Here is a 19,623-nt window from a genome sequence, read left to right on the forward strand (position 1 = left end):
AGTTCTAATGAGGTGGATGAACCTAGAACCTATTATGCAAAGTGAAGTAAGTAAGGAGGAGAAAGACAAATATCATGTATTAATACACATATATGAAATCTAGAAATATGGTACGGATAAACCTATATACAGGGCAGCAGTGGAGATGCAGACATAGAGAACAGACTTTTGGACACAGTGAGGGAGAGAGAAGGGGGATGATTTGAGAAAGTAGCACTGAAACATATACATTACCATATGTAAAATAGATAGCCAGTGGGATTTTGCTGTATGATGCAGGGAGCTTAAATCAGGTGCTCTGTGACAACCTAGAGGGGTGGGGTGGGGAGGGAGGTGGGAGAGAGGTTAAAGAGGGAGGGGACATATACATAGCTATGGCTGATTCATGTTGATGTATGGCAGAAACCATCATAATATTGTAAAGTAATTACCTTCCAATTAAAAATAAAAGATTAAAAATCCTGTATATGAATAATCAGAGCAGCTTTATTCATAATAGCAAAAGCAGGGAACAACCCAAATGTCCTTCAATTAGCAACTGGATAAATAAACTCTGGTATATCCATCCAGTGGAATACTACTCAGCAATAAAAAGGAACAAACTATTAATATAGGGACTAGGATGGACCTCCAAGGGCATTTCACTCAGTGAAAAAAGTCAATCCTCAAAGGTTACATATTATAGGGTTCCATTTATATAAATGCCAAACTATAGAGATTGAGAAGAGATTAATTGTTGCCAGGGTATAAGGATGGAGCTGGGGGCTGAGAATATAAAGGGGTAGCACAAGGGAGCACTTTTGAGATAACTGAAAGTGTTAGTCACTCAGTCCTATTTGACCCTTTGAGACCCCATGGACTGTAGCCTGCCAGGCTCCTCTGCCATGAAATTCTCCAGGCTGAAGTGGGTTGTCATTCCCTTCTCCAGGGTATCTTCCTGATCCAGGGATCTTACCTGGGTCTCCTAGATTGCAGGCAAATTCTTTACCGTCTGAGCCATGAGGGAATAACTGAGATAAATGAACAGTTTTATATATTGACTGTGGTGGTGGTTATACAAATCTATACATGGGGTAAAACTGTATAGAGCTACATGCACGCACAAAAATTAAAGAATGTAAAAAGTGACGACAAATGAATAAGGTCTATAATCTAATTAACATTATTGTACCAATATCAATTTCCTGGACTTGACATTTTACAGTTACATGATTTCCTTGGAAGGAATGATGCTAAAGCTGAAACTCCAGTACTTTGGCCACCTCATGTGAAGAGTTGACTCATTGGAAAAGACTCTGATGCTGGGAGGGATTGGGGACAGGAGAAGGGGACGACAGAGGATGAGATGGCTGGATGGCATCACGGACTCGATGGAGGTGAGTCTGAGTGAACTCCGGGAGTTAGTGATGGACAGGGAGGCCTGGTGTGCTGCGATTCATGGGGTCGCAAAGAGTCAGACACGACTGAGTGACTGAACTGAACTGAACTGAACTGAAGATACCATCATTGGGGAAATCTGATGACGAGCACATGGATCTCTAAGCACTGCTTTTACAACTTCCTGTGAGGCCATAATTATTTAAAAACAAAAAAGCTTTTTTAAAAAGTTGCTGTGGGATTTCCAGAGTTGAAAGTAGCCTTGGTGACTTTAATTACTAGAATCATTCCATGCTAGTTCCTTTTCATGCATAGCTGGAGTAGTTTAAAACTTCCTCTTCCTTCTGGCAAGTTTTGCAAACGTGTTCAAAGGAAGTACACTAGTGCTTCTTTTTAAAAATTCTGACAGCTTTTTTATAATATAGTTTAAAATGTGAACAGAGTAAAAAGAGATCACTACTATTTTCTTGGAGAAGGAAATGGCAATCCACTCCAGGACTCTTGCCTGGAAAATCCCATGGACAGAGGAGCCTGTTAGGCTACAGTCCATGGGGTCGCAGAGTCGGACACGACTGAGAGACTTCACTTTCACTTTCACTATTTTCTTGGACTCTAAAGACTTTTACTTATGTAGGTTACAGATCTATTAATATTTACTATATTCAAAATAAAACCTGAAAATATCTAAAAATATTAATTCATTAAAATAACAATAAATCCACTACATGTTAATATAAACAATACATTTTATTAAAATAACTATTTTCCAAAATAAAAAATAATTTAGAAATGTTTTCTTTTTTGAAAAGCTCTGTAATGTTTGCCTTAATATAAGACAGCTAGACTCTTACTTGCTTCATCACTGTGGTATGGTTTTGGTTATTTTGGTTGACATATATGAAGAAAATTTAACCTTATGGAGATATCTAGTGGGAAAAAGGAGGAATTCCTAGGCACTTTGAATGGATTTCAGGTGTCAGGTGTCTCCAGGGTCCTCAGACCACACTTGGAAAATCACTGTGCTGGAGAAACACACTGAAATATTTACAAAGGAAATGTTAGGATGTCTGAAATTTGCATTAAAATACTTCAACACACACACACACATCAGTTCTCATTATATGGGGTAGTTATATCCAATAGAATTATCTTAAACAGCGAACTAGCAGATACTGAGCCACTGCTCCTAGTGTACATACAGGGTGACGTTCCTGCAAACCCCTGGTCACATTCTCATCAACCAATCAACATATAATCTTTTTTTGCCATTTTATTTATTTAAATTGAAGGATAATTGCTTTACTGAATTTTGTGGTTTACTGTCAATCATGAACAAGAATTAGCCACAGGTACATTTGTATTTCTGTTTAAAGACATCTCATTTTATAGTTCTTAAAATAATGAATTATATATGCACTATTCCTTTATCATACTGAGAAGGGTCTAACATTTTCCTGACCTGAGTAACAAGATCTTAAATATCTTTGGCTCTCAGCCTCAAAACAATATTGTTTATTATGCTTTGTAAAGTTTGGTTGCCATCTTACAAATCCACAAATTTAGCTAGTTATCCATCTTTTCCATAGGTTCATTGCACACAACAGATAGTATTTTCGTGATTTCTGGATGGTGTCACATATAGGTCAGCAAATTTCCTCTTCCCTTTTCTTGATTTACCTTATTGTTAAATCAAGAAATTGAACTGACAGCCAACATCACCATAGCTCATGCCTGAAGGAAACTTATCTAATACATGCATTTTTCTCTGTAAACCACATCACAGTCTTCTTATTATGTCAGCTTCTGAACTCTGTTCACTCCCTTACCTTCACTGAGGGATATGGCATCCCAATTAATGTTTTCTTTTCCACTCTCAAGTTTTTCCATTACCTAAAGTAATTTCTTAAGTTCCATGTTTTCACTCATGCAGTACCCTGGCCTCTCATTCTCTTGATTTTCTTGTCTGCCTCCAACGACTTTCTTCCATGTTCATACCCTGAACATTGTGATCATCTAGAATTCTTTATCCTTGAAACAGTTTAGTCTACTTCTGTCTCTTCACCTCATTCTCTCTCTTATTCACACTGTACTAATTCTTCAAGCTTATCAAGACCTCCTTGATCCCTTTATTTTTCTTCCAGTATGGGTTATCATTTCCTTATTTTTTTATTTTATATCTTATAATCAATCACTTTAACCTCTCTGACCAATACTCTCACCAAACCTTGACCTAAGACATCAGCTCTGAATCCATGCAAGGATAGTCTTTTCTCATTATGCCATGACTTTAAAATATCAGGCTTCCCAGATGGCTCAGTGATAAAGACTGCCTGCCAACGCAGGGGACACAGGAGAGTCAAGTTCAATTCCTGGGTAGGGAAGATTCCTTGGAGGAGGGCATGGCAATCCACTCCAGTATTCTTGCCTGGAGAATCCAATGGACAAAGGTGCCTAGTGGGCTGCAGTGTGTGTATCCTTAAAGAAAATATCATAGGTATAATGATCAGCGCTCTCTCATTTTTGTGGTTTTCAATCCAATAATGCATGGAAATCCACCAGGCACAAAATCCACAAAATTTTAGTCAGTTCCCGCTCTCACTTCTCAAAACAGCTCTTCTAAATCTTCATTACCATCCTCAAGCCCAATACCTATTTCTGCTCACAACATTTTCATTAGACAGAATAAACTCTTAGTTAACAGGGAAAATAGAACTAAGGATGGAAATTCTAGTCATTTCCTGGTCTGGGTTAAGTGAATAAGCCAAAGAAAGTGCCACAGTCATAAAATGCTTGGGAGATCCATTACTGTCTAACTAACCTTCATATATTCTCTTAATTCCAGTAATAAGAAAGCCTGACATTTTTAAACATCCAGAAGAGGGAAGACACCTCTTATTTTAGAGACTAAAGTGCCCCACTACCCTTATGCCTAACATCAGCTCCTCTACTTGAGTTTTGGATCTCATCCCTGCCCTTCTCAAAATCTCACAGATCAATCATCTCCCCTCTCTTCTGTATCTTCAACTTCCTCAGTCTCCTAGCTCCTTCCACCAAAACATGCAAACATTCTCAAATATCTACCACCTTTAAAAAAAAAAATCTGCCCACAATCTTATGAGACCTTCTAGCTGCCATCTGGTCTTTCCCTTTCCAAGCTTACTGGAAGTATAACATGCATTTACAATCTTTATTATTTCAATGCCCAAATGAAGTGAAGTGAAAGTCGCTCAGTCATGTTTGACTCTTTGAGACAGACATGGAATCTTCTATATAGTCCATGGAATTCTTCAGGCCAGAATACTGGAGTGCGTGGCCATTTCCTTCTCCAGGGAATCTTCCCAACCCAGGGATAGAACCCAGATCTCCCCAACTGCAGGTGGATTTTTTACCAGCTGAGCTACAAGGGAAGCCCAAGAATACTGGAGTGGGTATCCTATCCCTCCTGCAGTGGATCTTCCTGACCCAAGAATCGAACAAGGATCACCTGCATTGCAGGCAGATTCTTTACCAACTGACCTATCAGGGATTCAATGTCCAATGTTCCAGTTATACACTGCTGTTTAATAAACCACCCCAAGCATTCTATTATTGTCATGATTGGGTGGATGAGAAATTTGAGCAAGTCTTACTGGACAATCTTCCGGCTCCATATGGCATCTACTGGAGTCACCTAGTGATGTCCAGCTGGTGGCTAAGTTGATCTGGTTGAGCCAGGATGGTTTCCTTTATGGCTGATGCCTTGGTAGAGATTTCTGGAATCCTGGGTGCAGCTAGGCTTCATGCTCTGTCCATGTTGTCTCACAATCTCTCCATGTGGTCTCTCTAACAGGGTGATGAAGGCTCATATCCCTAAAAGACCAAAGTGAAAGTGGCAAAGTTTCTTATGACCTAACCTTGTAAGTCAAGCAGCATCACTTCTTGCATTCCATCAGTTAAACTTATATACAGAGCTCACCAGGTTCAAGACCAGGTGACTAGACAGGGGTATGATTACTGAGAGGAACTGTTAACAGGGAACATAGGATGAAGTCTACCACACACTCACACTCCTCAAACTGCAATGTAGCAATGCCCCATGCTACTGAAACTGTGATCCCTGAGGTGAAGACCTCTTAGTGGTTAAATCCAATGCCTGCTTAGTACTTGCTTTGCTTGCTTTTTCTGCTGAACTGGAATCTACTGACCACTAACTCATTCGTGAAATTCTCCTCCCCTGTTTTTTGTATACCACCTCTCCTTGTGTGCCTTGAATTTTTCTGGCTGTTTCTTAGTCTCCTAAAGTGACTCATTTCTTAACGGTTTTCCTTTAACTCCTGGGCCTTGTTATCAATTGTTTTCTTACTCTGTTATCTGGTTATATCATCTACACCCATGGACTCATCTATCACTTAGCCACCAGAGATTCTGCATTATACATCTCCATCCCAGCTCTCTCTCCACTAATCCAGACTCATATGTACTCAGACTGAATGTCCCACAGGTTCCTCAAACTTGGCCATGCACTCACAGGGCAGTTTCCCACCAGTTCAGACTAAAAGAACTAAATAGAAATTTTGGCTGCTACTTACTGCAGGGTTAATTGAGTATAGAATCTGAGTTCTGTCAAGTTAACTACCTGCTAAAACAAAAAAATCAATACTCTTCCAAGGGACACAATGGAATCCAGATTCTGTACAACATGTCCTCCAAGAAATTCAAATGACTGAGCATATTGGAGACAGATAAATGTGACCCATACTGAAGAAAGAAAGATAATCAGTGAAAACCAGCCCCTAGAGATCTAGATGTTAGAATTAAGGCAGAGGAGTTTTTAAGCAGATATTACACATATGTCCAAGGACAAACAGATTCATGGGATTAGATCTGATAGACAGAGTACCTGAAGAACTATGGATGGAGGTTTGTAACACTGTATAGGAGGTGGTGATCAAAACCATCCCTAAGAAAAAGAAATGCAAAAAGGCTAAATGGTTGTCAGAGGAGGCCTTTCAAATAGCTGAAAAAAGAAGTGAATGGCAAAGGCAAAAGAAAAGATATGCAGAATTCCAGAGAATAGCAAGGAGAGATGAGAAAGCCTTATTAAATAACAATGCAAAGAAGTAAAGGAAAACAATAGAATGGAAAAGACTAGAGATCTGTTTAAGAAAATTAGAGATACCATTCATGCAAAGATGGGTACAATAAAGGACAGAAACCATATGGACCTGAATGAAGCAGAAAATATTAAGAAGAGGTAGCAAGAATATATAGAAGAACTGTGCAAAAACGGTCTTAGTAACCCAGATAACCACGATGGTTTGATCACTCACCTAGAGCCAGACATCCTGGAGTGTGAAGACTTAGGATGCTTTTACTATGAACAAAGCTAGTGGAGTGATGTAATTCCAGCTGAGCTATTTCAAATCCTAAAAGATGATGCTGTGAAAGTGCTGCACTCAATATGCCAGCAAATTTGGAAAACTCATGAGTGGCCACAGGACTGGAAAAGATCAGTTTTCATTCCAACCCCAAAGAAGGGCAATGCCAAAGAACACTCAAACTACTGCATAACTGCACTCATTTCACATGCTAGCAAGGTAATGCTCAAAATCCTTCAAGCTACACTTCAGCAGTACATGAACTGAGAACTTCCAGAGTACAAGCTGGATTTAGAAAAGGCAGAAGAACCAGAGATCAAATTGCCAACATCCACTGGATCATATAAAAAGCAAGGGAATTCCATAAAAATATCTACTTCTGTATCATTGGCTATGCTAAAGCTTTTGACTTTGTGGATCACAACATACTATGGAAAATTCTTAAAGAGATGGGAATACAGACCACCTTACCTGCCTTCTGAGAAACCTGTATGGAGGACAAGAAGCAACAGTTAGAACTGGACATGGAACAAAAGACTGGTTTAAAATTGGGAAATGAGTATGCCACGGCTATATACTGTCACCCTGCTTATTTAACTTCTATGCAGAGGGCATCATGCAAAATGCTGGGCTGGATGAAGCACAAGCTGGAATAAAGATTGTCGGGAGAAACATTAATAACCTCAGATATGCACATGACACCACCCTAATGGCAGAAAGTGAAGAGGAACTAAAGAGCCTCTCGATGAAGGTGGAAGAGGAGAGTAAAAAGCTGGCTTAAATCTCAACATTCAAAAAATGAAGATTATGGCACCTGGTTCCCTCATTTCATGGCAAATGGATGGGAAAAAATCAAAACAGAGACAGACTATTTTCTTCCTGGGCTCCAAAATCACTACAGATGGTGACTACAGCCATGAAATTAAAAGATGCTTGCTCCTTGGAAGAAAAGCTAGGAAAAACAGACAGCATATTAAAAAGTAGATACACGACTTTGCCGACAAGGTCTGTATTGTCAAAGCTATGGTTTTTCCAGTAGTCATGTATGGATGGAGATGGATCATAAAGAAGGCTGAGTGCCGAAGAATTTATCCTTTTGAACTGTGGTTTTAGAGGACTCTTGAGAACCCCTTGGACTGCAAGGAGATCAAACCAGTCAATCCTAAAAGAAAGCAACCCTGGATATTCATTGGAAGGACTGATGCTGAAGCTGAAGCTCCAATACTTTGGCCACCTGATGTGAAGAGCTAACTCATTGGAAAAGACTCTGATGCTGGGAAACATTGAGGGCAGGAGGAGAAGGGAACGACAGAGGATGAGACAGTTGGATGGCATCACTGATTCAATGGACATGAGTTTGCGCAAACTCTGGGAGATAGTGAAGTACAGGGAAGCCTGGCATGCTGCAGTCCATGGTGTCACAAAGAGTAGGTCACAAGTCAGCAACTGAAGAACAAAAGACATAGAGGAAAATTTTCTCATAATGAAGAGGAACATGTTACATTCCATCCAGGTCCAGTTCAGTTCAGCCGTGTCTCTTTGCAACCCCATGGACTACATACAGCATGCCAGGCTTCCCTGTCCATCACCAACCCCCAGAACTTGCTCAAACTTATGTCCATTGAGTCAGTGATGCCATCCAACCAGTGGTTGGTGACACCATCCATCCAGGTAGAGATGATCAATATGAAGATATGCACAACTGATTCAAGGTCTAGAAGAGACATGGCAAACCCAGCCAGAAGCTACAGTACCCACTGATATCACCTTAGTTCAGATTCTCATTGTTCCTCGTGTAGACTATTAAAACAGCCTCATAAATTATCTTCCTGCTTCTGGTTGCTATTTACTATGACCACCGCCCCCAAATACACACACACACCTTAAACATATCTACACTGATTCGAGAGTTAACTTTTAGAACACAGCTTTAATCAGGATTTTACTGATTGCAAGTTGACAGAAATGCAGCTTTAGCTTGAGCACAAGAGGGAATTTATCAGAAGTCTCTAAGGGCAAGATTGTAGATGGGTCTCAAGGACAAGACCAGAGACTTGAACACCAATAGGAATGCACAGTTCCTTCTGCACGCTGACTGCATTCTCTCAGACACGCTTCTTCTTTGTAGTTGTAAAAGGGCCACCAACAGTTTCTGGCCACACATCTACAAGCTGTCCCACAAAGTGGGACACAGCATTTCCCCCCATTTAAGTTGGTGAAGAGAAGGATTCAGATTGTTCTGATTTAGATCACATGCCTGTATATCAACCCATCAGATCAATTGTGACTAGGGAGATGATAGGGTACTTGGATTGGAAGCCCAAACTAAAACGGGCATTGCTGGACAGGAGAAGAGCAGTACTCCCCTAGAACAGAGGGTTTTGCTTCCAAGGGAGGGGAAAGACCTTAGGCAATCAAAAATATTAAAGGCCTAACAGGTTTCCTGTATTCTCTACCTCCACTGCTGGTAACCCCATCCTCCTTGCAGTCACCCATGGCAGAATTCTGGAATGTCTCTTGTAGCAGACTGCCAGTTGTCCCCAGTATCTGTTCTTTCTTTCCCTCCACCTGGCATCTTGCTGCTTACAGCATGACCATGCTGGCTGGAGCTCTATCCTGTGCCATGGAGTCAAGTGCCACACTGTGGAGATGACTGGCCATTAAGCTTTTTAGGTTTTAATTAATTTCTTTCTTTAATGTAAGAGAAATGAATTTCTATCCTGTTTGTTGTTTAATTGCTCAGTCGTGTCCAACTCTTTGCAACCCCATGGACTGGAGCCCACCAGGCTCCTCTGTCCATGAGATTTCCCAGTCAAGAATATTGGAGTATGTGCTGAAGGAAGAATCTTTCCTTCTCCAGGGGATCTTCCTGACCCAGGGATCAAACTCATGTCTCCTGTTTGGCAGGCAGATTCTTTACCACTGAGCCACCACAGAAACCCTCTACTCTGTTTAATCTGTTCTTATTTTGGATGTCTGAGAGCTCATAGCTGAATATAATCCTAACCCCCTCACTCCTCACATCTAATCAAGGCAAAACAAAATCTAGAAGTTAAGAGTGGCATGCAGTGAAACACGTTAGAGTGGATTAGAACCAACCACCGGGACTTGAATCTAGGCTCCTCCTTTACCAGCTCTCTGACCACCTGCAAATTGTTCTCTCTCTCTCTACCTCAGCTTCCTCAGGCACAAAATGAGGTCAACAACATTATCTACCCCATAGATGGGTTGTGAGAATGATGTGAGATATATAACCAGAGAGTAGTGCCTGGATCATAATAAGGGCTCAATGAGTGTTAGCTGCCATTTTCAGTGCCTGCCAATTTTACCTGCTAAAGATCCTATCCTATTCCTCCACAACATCCTCTGCAGCATCCTGCCTCAGCCTGATTTTTCTGGAACACTCCAATCTGACCAGGTCACTCCTTTTTGAAACCTCTTGACTCTCCATTATCTACAGAATGAAGGCTTAACTCCATAGGTGGGTGACCAAGGCCCTTTTGGATGAGGGACCACCTGGCCTTTGGATGCCCACCACCTGCCACTGCTTCACGACTGACCACACTCTGGCCACAGCACTGAGCTGTCTTCTGCCACCGCCTCTTGACCTACCTCAAGAGTGTCAACCACTCCCACTCCCTCTCTCCTCAACGTTTTCCTCTTTTGGCTTCTGTGGCACCACACACTCTCCTGATTTTCTTCCAATCTCCCTGGCTGGTCCTTTTTCATCCTTCTCATGGGCTTCTCATTCTCCATTCCCTTGGTAAGTGGCAGAGTTCCCTCCGGAGTCCACTCCCTGCAGGTCCCCTTGCCAGTGAGGGCATCCACCATCAGGCTTTCAAGCTCCACCTTCACGCTGTGTTCCCCTGATCTTCTCTCCTGATCTCCGACCTGGGCTCTGATCTCCCACATTCTACTGAAGATCACACAGGCACAACTTAGCATCTCCAAAACGGAACTCATCTTCCACCCCAAACTCGCTTCTCCTCTTTGCTCTGAATCTATTTGTGGCACCACCATCATCAAAGCCAGAAACACTCATTCTCGACATCTAACAAATTACCAAGCACACCCAAACTCACATCCGCAGTAACTCTCCAGTCTGTCTTCTCTTCTCCATACTCACCACCATTGCTTTAGTCTGGCTCTCCAGCAAAGGTGCCTTCTCTGCCTCCAGTCTCTCATGCCTTCAATCCCAATGATGACATGTGCCACCAACCTACAGTGACAGTCTTAACACGCTGCTTCCCTGCTTGAAACTCTTCCCTGGTTCCCCCTGCCCACTCTGATGAAATTATTCCTTTCCCCATAGTTGTTAAACACCTACTAGGTACCAAGGACTATGCTTGGTATTAAGAATACAATGTTGACCACAAACTGGTCCCTGCCTTCTGCCACTTATCTGGTATGAGAGAAAAAACCACACACTAATAAAATACTAAGTCTTGTGACAGATATAGTCACAGAGCATCATAGGAGCATAAGACCAAGTTCCTTGAAGCAGAGACTTGGGTGTTTCTTATCTTTGCATCCCCAACAACTGGTACCAGGTCTGATTCAATAGAGAATTGTTTTTGAATACTCAACAGATTATCTCTTAATCCTCAGTTTCCCTCTATGTAAAATGGCTCATAGCTCATATATCAAATGAATTAAATGTATGAACTCTGTTGGAATCCTGATTTGAATTAACCAAATACAGTTTTTAAAATGAGACACCTAGGTAAATTTGAACAGAAGGTATATATTTGACAATATTAGGGTATTATTTCTTGAGGGTTTTAAAAGCATTATAATGATACTGTGATGTTTAAAAGCCCTTTTTAAAATAGAAATGTAAGAAAGCATTTTAAAATAAAATTATGCAATGAAAAATCATCTGGGATTTGCCTGAAAATAATTCAGTGGTGTTGGGTGGGGGGTATAGCAGAAATAAGACTGGCAGAGCCTATGTTAAAAACTGCTGAAGCAAGATAATGGACAAAATAAATGACAAAATTAATCTCTCAAGGTTCTGTTGCCAGTCAACAATGTGACTATATAACATTTCTGATATAGTGCCTGATGTTTCAAAAAAGGGTAGCTTTGTTTCTCCCCTTACTTTTAGTTTCATCCAGGGCAGAGCAGGAGAAACAAGGCAATGGTGTGGGAGTCAGAAGTCCAAAATGCAAAGAACTGGAAATATACTCAGCATTGTCTCTCTCTCTTCTCTCGCCTGATAAAGACAGAGTAGCTTAAGCATCAGATGGCTCCCAAGTAGCCTTGGGTTTGGACATGAGTTTGAGCAAGCTCAGGGAGTTGGTGATGGACAGGGAAACCTGGTGCATTGCAGTCTGTGGGGTGGCAAACAATCGGACACGACTGAGTGACTGAACTGAACTGAGCCTTGGGTAGGAATGGCAGTGCTCCAAAACCAGCAGAACAAGACGGAAGAAGTCATAGCTTGAGTTTCTGTGGAGAGGAGAGAAAAACTGCGTCAGACAGAAACATGAACTCTTGGCTGGAAAGGGCTCCTCTGTTGGTTGAATGGGAGAAGACAATGGCACCCCACTCCAGTACTCTTGCCTGGAAAATCCCATGGATGGAGGAGCCTGGTGGGCTGCAGTCCATGGGGTCGCAAAGAGTCGGAAACGACTGAGCGACTTCACTTTCACTTTTCACTTTTCACTTTCATGCATTGGAGAAGGCAATGGGAACCCACTCCAGTATTCTTGCCTGGAGAATCCCAGGGACGGGGGAGCCTGGTGGGCTGCCGTCTACGGGGTCGCACAGAGTCGGACAGGACTGAAGCGACTTAGCAGCAGCAGCAGCAGCAGGTTGAATCCATGTGTAATAGTGCCACCTGGTGGCTCCACAGCATCGCTTTACCTTGTTCCGGGATGCAGTTGACTCTCATAGATCTGACTGCACTGAAAATTCTAGAAGGGAACAGCCCTCTCAATCAAATGTTCCCTGAACTGCTCAGAGTCAAGCATAACATACCCTATCCCTCATGTACTGAAAAGTGCCTTGTATTCAATCTCTGTTACAGCACTTCTCGCTGTATTAGGTTCGTTTACCAGCAGGCATTCATTCACCCAACAAATTTGTTTAAGGCATGGGAGACACAAAAGTGAACAAAACTAATTCAGTATTTAAACAGTTAAATGTGTAAACAGAATTTAAAAACTCACCTTCCAGGCTTCCTGGTGGTCCAGTGGCTAAGACTTCATGCTCCCAAGGCAGGGTTTGATCCCTAGTCAGGGAACTAGATCCCACATGCCACAACTAAGAGTTCTCATTCCAAAACTAAAGCTCCCACATGCTGCAATCGAAAGATCCTTCATGCCACAACAAAGACTGAAGATCTTGAGTACTGCAACTATTAATAAGACCGAGTACAGCCAAATAAATATTTTTAAAAATCTGCCTGCCTTAGGGATATATGTACAACATGATAAATACAATTAATACTGCTGTATGTTACATATCAAAGTTAAGAGAGTAAATCCTAAATTTTCTCATCACAAGGAAAATTGTTTTTTTAATTTAGTTCTGTAACTATATGAGATGATGGATGTTCACTAAACATTGTGATAATCACTTCATGATATACATAAATCATATCATACTGTATACCTTAAAATTTATTGTAATTATATCTCAAAACTGTAAGAAAAAATATATTGCTGCCCTTTGCTGAGCAGTAAAAGCACTGTATTTTGCATTATTGATGCATTATCCCATTTAATCTTCTCACCAAACCTGTGAGGCAGGAAGGTATTCCTATGTCACAGATAAAGATAATAGGGCCAGAGAGAATAAATTGTCCAGGATCACATAGCTAATAAGCACATAAGCAGAAAGCCTGGAACTTGAACTTAAGTAGTCTAACATCAGTAACTGAATTCCTAACCACTAGGACATACTGCTTCCCTCATTTTTTTTTTTTAATCATTACCTAGTCACTGGCTTTCCCCCAGGGGTAAGCCTGAGGTATATTCCTATAGGGGCTCAGTGAGCAGAATTAATTAGATATTTCAGTTGGTTGCATTAAATTTAAACTGCTTTCCTACTCACCACACATTTTTTTCAACTAACCAACATGCACCAATTCTTGCAGGATAAGATCAAACCCATGCCTCCTGCAGGAAGCCTTCCATGATTTCTCCAGCCCACTACTCATTGGTTCATTCAATAAGCATTTGTTTCCCACCCCCACCCCCTTTAACATCATTCTCTCCCAAATTCCTTCTAAAGGAATGGTTCATGTCCAATAAACTTTCTGGAGAATATGGAGAACAGTAAAGAGGAATTAGTGGCCCATCTGTGGAGAAGTTTGGCTCAAATATACCTCCAGGTTTTCAGGTGCCTATGAGCATAGAATGAAACAACTTAGTTGGAGAAAAGACAACATTAGCTCCTCTGGCTACCCACAGTTTTCACCCACTGGCCTGCTCATGATCACAGCCCAGCCTCAGTCCAGAACAGACTTTTAGAGTTCTCAAGACACAGGAAAAGGCCATCTTCAGCATTGTCATTGTTCATCCAAATCTTGTCTACTGCTAAGAAGTTCTGATGCAAACATCCACATAAGATTATTATTTTAGATGGAGATAGGGCTTTCCTAGTGACTCAGATGGTAAAGAATATGCCTGCAATGCAAGAGACCCAGGTTCAATCCCTGGGTCAGGAAGATCCCTTGGAGAAAGAAATGCTAACCCACTCCAGAATTCTTGCCTGGGAAATCCCATGGACAGAGGGGCCTGGTGGGCTACAGTCCATGGGCTTGCAAAGAGTCGGACATAACTGAGTGACTAACACTTCCTTAGATGGAGATCCAATTGTAACCTAAAGAGAATAAAAATCTATGAGTAGGAGCTTTCAGAATGGCATGGTAGGAACCTCTGGAAATCTACTTTTGCAAAACAGCAATGAGAACACTTGCAAAAAGTATTAAACGTTTTTGGAACTCTGGAAACGATTCAAAAGTTTGCAGACACCAATCTGAGGAGCATTTATTCAAGAAAACTACTGAGTCTTGTTAAGAACACTGATATTTGAGGCCTTTTAACTTGCCCTATTTCAATCCCCCTCTCTCTTGACCAGTGGTAGTCTTGAAAATCAGCAGTCTCACACCCATGGTAAAAGGCCATGAAAGCCAGTAGCCTAACAGTCGCTGGTGGGAGCAGGGTGAGTGAAGTGAAGTGAAGTCGCTTAGTCATGTCAGACTGTGACCCCAAGGACTGTAACCTACCAGGCTCCTCCATCCATGGGATTTTCCAGGCAAGAATACTGCAGTGGTTTGCCATTTCCTTCTCCAGGGGATCTTCCTGACCCAGGGGTCGAACCTAGGTCTCCTGCATTGCAGGCAGATGCTTTACTGCTTCAAAACAGCATGAAAAACTCCCAACCTCAGAGCACTATCACTATTTGATCTGTCAGCTCCCAATGAAAAAGCCTCCTTCCCATGGCTTGCAGTTATTTAACATGACTCAGCAGGACATGAGATAGTGGGAAAAGCCCCATCTATGGGGGCATTTGTCAAACAGTTTCAGTGAAAATTGTTTAACATCACAGCTGCCTAAACCATGATACCTGTTGAGATAAATGTGCTAAGTCACTTCAGTTGTGTCCGACCTTTGCAACACTATGGACCATACTCCTCTGTCCAGGGGATTATCCAGGCAAGAACACTGGTGTGGGCTGCCATGCCCTCCTCCAGGGAATCTTCCTGACCCAGGGATTGAACCCATGTCTCTTATGCCTCCTGCATTAGCAGGCGTGTTCTTTTCACTAGCACCACCTGGTGGGAAAATAAGAGACTGATTAAAAAACTTAAGATTTGGGGAATGAGATATCCACAGAGGTCTTTGAAACGCCACAATACATTCCTAAGGATCTAAAAGTCACACAGGTCAAGGGCTGTGTACCTGCCCAAGAAAGACATAGAAGGCTCCCATTTCTCACCTCTGGCTAACCTTGAGTCTGTGAAAACACGAAGTGAAAGCTAAGACAGAATTGTGAACTGCTTACCAGAGCACTGGGGGGATTCCTTGGTGGCTCAGATGGTAAAGAATCTGCCTACAAAGGAGGATAGTGAAGTCAATCAGTCGTGCCCGACTCTTTGCGACCCCATGGATAGTAGCCTGCACCAAGCTCCTCCGTCCATGGGATTTTCAAGGCAAGAAGTACTGGAGTGGGTTGCCATTTCCTTCTCCAGGGAATCTTCCCAACCCAGGGATCGAACCCAGGTCTCTCACATTGTAGACAGACACTTTACCGTCTCAGCCACCTGTGTTCAAAACCTGGGTTGGGACTATCCCCTGGAGAAGGGAATAGCAACCCGCTCCAATATTCTTGCCTAGAGAGTCCCATGGATAGAGGAGCCTAGTGGACTATAGCCCACAGGGTCCCAAAGAGTCAGACACGACTGAGTAATTAACACTTTCACTTTCACTTTACCAGAGCACTGAGAGTGTACCACAATACACACAGAGCTGGTCTGTAGCAAGTGGGAGGGTTATTGGTTCAAGACACTGTAGAAAAACTCGCACCAATTTTTAGCTGACAGCTAAGCTACAAGCTTAGTTTGGGCAAGACTTCAGTGGCTACACACAACAGGAAAAGCAGAATTTATAGAATTCAGTTCAGTTCAGTTGCTCAGTTGTGTCCGACTCTTTGTGACCCCATGGACTGCAGCACGCCAGGCTTCCTTGTCCATCACCAACTCCTGGAGCTTACTCAAACTCCTGTCCATCAACTCAGTGATACCATCCGACCATCTCATCCTCTGTCCGTCCCCTTCTCCTCCTGCCTTCTATCTTTCCCAGCATCAAGGTCTTTTCCAATGAATCAGTTCTTCGCATCAGATGGCCAAAGTATTGGAGTTTCAGCTTCAGCATCAGTCATTCCAATGAATATTCAGGACTGATTTCCTTTGGGATAGACTGGTTGGATCTCTTTGCAGTCCAAGGGACTCTCAAGAGTCTTCTCCAACACCACAGTTCAAAAGCATCAATTCTTCAGTGCTCAGCTTTCTTTATAGTCCAACTCACATCCATATATGACTACTAGAAAGACCATAGCTTTGCCTAGACAGACCTTAGTCGGCAAAGTAATGTCTCTGATTTTTAATATGCTGTCTAGGTTGACCATAACTTTTCTTCCAAGGAGCAAGCATCTTTTAATTTCATCGCTGCAGTCACTATCTACAGTGATTTTGGAGCCCCCCAAAATGAAGTCAGCCACTGTTTCCATATCTATTTGCCATGAAGTAATGGGATCAGACGCCATGATCTTAGTTTTCTGAATGTTGAGCTTTAAGCCAACTTTTTCACTCTCCTCTTTCACTTTCATCAAGAGGCTCTTTAGTTCTTCTTCACTTTCTGCCATAAGGGTAGTGTCATCTGCATGTCTGAGGTTACTGATATCTCTCCTGGCAATCTTGATTCCAGCTTGTGCTTCTTCCAGCCCAGTGTTTCTCATGATGTACTCTGCATGTAAGTTAAATAAGCAGGGTGACAATATACAGCCTTGACACACTCCTTTTCCTATTTGGAGCCAGTCTGTTGTTCCATGTCCAGTTTTAACTGTTGCTCCCTGACCTGCATACAGATTTCTCAAGAGGCAGGTCAGGTGGTCTGGTATTCCCATCTCTTCAAGAATTTTCCACAGTTTACTGTGATCCACACAGTCAAAGGCTTTGGCATAGTCAATAAAGCAGAAAGAGATGTTTTTCTGAAACTCCCTTGCTTTTCAATGATCCAGTGGATGTTGGCAATTTGATCTTTGGTTCCTCTGCCCTTTCTAAATCCAGCTTGAACATCTGGAAGTTCACAGTTCACGTATTCTTGAAGCCTGGATTGGAGAATTTTGAGAATTACTTTACTAGTGTGTGAGATGAGTGCAATTGTGCAGTAGTTTGAGCATTCTTTGGCATTGCCTTTCTTTGGGATTGGAATGAAAACTGACCTTTTCCAGTCCTGTGGCCACTGCAGAGTTTTCCAAATTTGCTAGCATATTGAGTGCAGCACTTTCACAGCATCATCTTTCAGGATTTGAAATAGCTCAACTGGAATGCCATCACCTCCACTAGCTTTGTTCATAGTGATGCTTTCTAAGGCCCACTTGACTTCACATTCCAGGATGTCTTGCTCTAGGTGAGTGATCACCATTGTGATTATCTGGGTCTTGAAGATCTTTTTTGTACAGTTTTTCTGTGTATTCTTGCCACCTCTTCTTAATATCTTCTGCTTCTGTTTAGGTCCATACCATCCTGTCCTTTATTGACCCATCTTTGCATGAAATGTTCCCTTGGTATCTCTAATTTTCTTGAAGAGATCTCTAGTCTTTCCCATTCTGTTGTTTTCCTCTCTTTCTTTGCACTGATCTCTGAGGAAAGCTTTCTCATCTCTCCTTGCTGTTCTTTGGAACTCTGCATTCAAATGGGTATATCTTACCTTTTCTCCATTGCTTTTCACTTCTCTTCCTTTCACAGCTATTTGTAAGGCCTCCTCAGACAGCCATTTTGCTTTTTTGCATTTCTTTTTCTTGGGGATGGTCTTGATCCCTGTCTCCTGCACAATGTCATGAACCTCCATCCATAATTCATCAGGCACTCTGCCTATCAGATCTAGTCTCTTAAATCTATTTGTCACTTCCACTGTATAATCATAAGGGATTTGATTTAGGTTATACCAATAAAGAGACAAATTATTTTTAAAAGACCCAGACAGAAATTCTGGAGTTGAAATATATAATAAATATTTATTGGAGGAGTCTAACGGCAGATTTGAGCTGGCAGAAAAAAGAATCCTCAAAATTGAAGAAAGGTCAATTGAGATTGACCAGAATGAGAAACAGAAAGAAAAAAGAATGAAGAAAAATTCACAGAGCTTCAGAGACCTATGAGCATACCAACATATACATAATGAGTCCCAGAAGGAGAGAAAGAGAAAGAGTAAGGGACAGAAAGTATATTTGAAGAAAACATGCCTGAAATGCTCCAAAATTGATGAAAAACATGAATCTATACATCTGTGAAGCTCAACAAATTCCAAGATAAACTCAAAGAAAATCACACCTAGACACATCATAAAACCAGAAACAAGAAAAGGATTTCCATCCTTGCCACTTCTATTTCACATTGTGTTGGAGGTTCTAGCCAGGGCAATGAAGGGAGAAGAAGATGTATAAAACATCTATGTTGGAAAATAAGTTATTTATAGGTGGCATGATATTTTACACATAAAATCCAAAGGAATCACAAAAATACAATTATAACTAATAAAATCAGCAAGGTTTCAGGTCAACATACAAAAATCAACTGTACTAGCAATGAACACTCCAAACAGGAAATTAATGAAACAATTCCATTTATAATAGCATAAAAATTACTTAGGAACTAATTTAACAAAAGGGCTTCCCTGGTAGTTCAGCTGGTAAAGAATCTGCCTGCAATGCAGGAGACCTCCATTTGATTCCTGGGTCAGGAAGACCTGCTGGAGACGGGATAAGCTACCCACTTCACTATTTTTGAGCTTCCCTGGTGGCTCAGCTGGTCCATGGACTGTATCATCCATGGGGTCGCAAAGAGTTGGACATGACTGACTTTCACTTTCAACTTAACAAAAGATGTGCAAGACTTGTATATGTATGAAAGTATGAAAGGGAAAGTCGCTCAGTCATGCCTGACCCTTTGTGACCCCAAATATAAAGAATCCTGTGCCCACTGATCAGAAGACTTAACATTGTTAACATGGCTGCTGCTGCTGCTAAGTCGCTTCAGTTGTGTCTGACTCTGTGCGACCCCATAGACGGCAGCCCACCAGGCTACTCCCCCATCCCTGGGATTTTCAAGGCAAGAATAGTGGAGTGGGTTGCCATTGCCTTCTCCAATGCATGAAAG

At 41.7% G+C, this 19,623-nt stretch overlaps 1 non-coding gene across 1 annotated transcript in view; it reads right to left on the reverse strand.

Moving 5' to 3' along the window:
- Positions 1-258: 258 nt before the first annotated feature.
- LOC102188201 overlaps positions 259-19,623 on the reverse strand; it is a 30,778-nt gene continuing 11,413 nt past the window's right edge. Inside the window, exons 2-3 of the transcript XR_001917627.1 lie at positions 5,007-5,226; positions 259-308 (exon numbers count right to left, since the gene is read on the reverse strand). This is a non-coding gene — a transcript (uncharacterized LOC102188201). The remainder of the gene's footprint in view (positions 309-5,006; positions 5,227-19,623) is intronic.

This window comes from Capra hircus, assembly GCF_001704415.2.
Source record: "Capra hircus breed San Clemente chromosome X unlocalized genomic scaffold, ASM170441v1, whole genome shotgun sequence".
NCBI classification, from domain to species: domain Eukaryota; kingdom Metazoa; phylum Chordata; class Mammalia; order Artiodactyla; family Bovidae; genus Capra; species Capra hircus.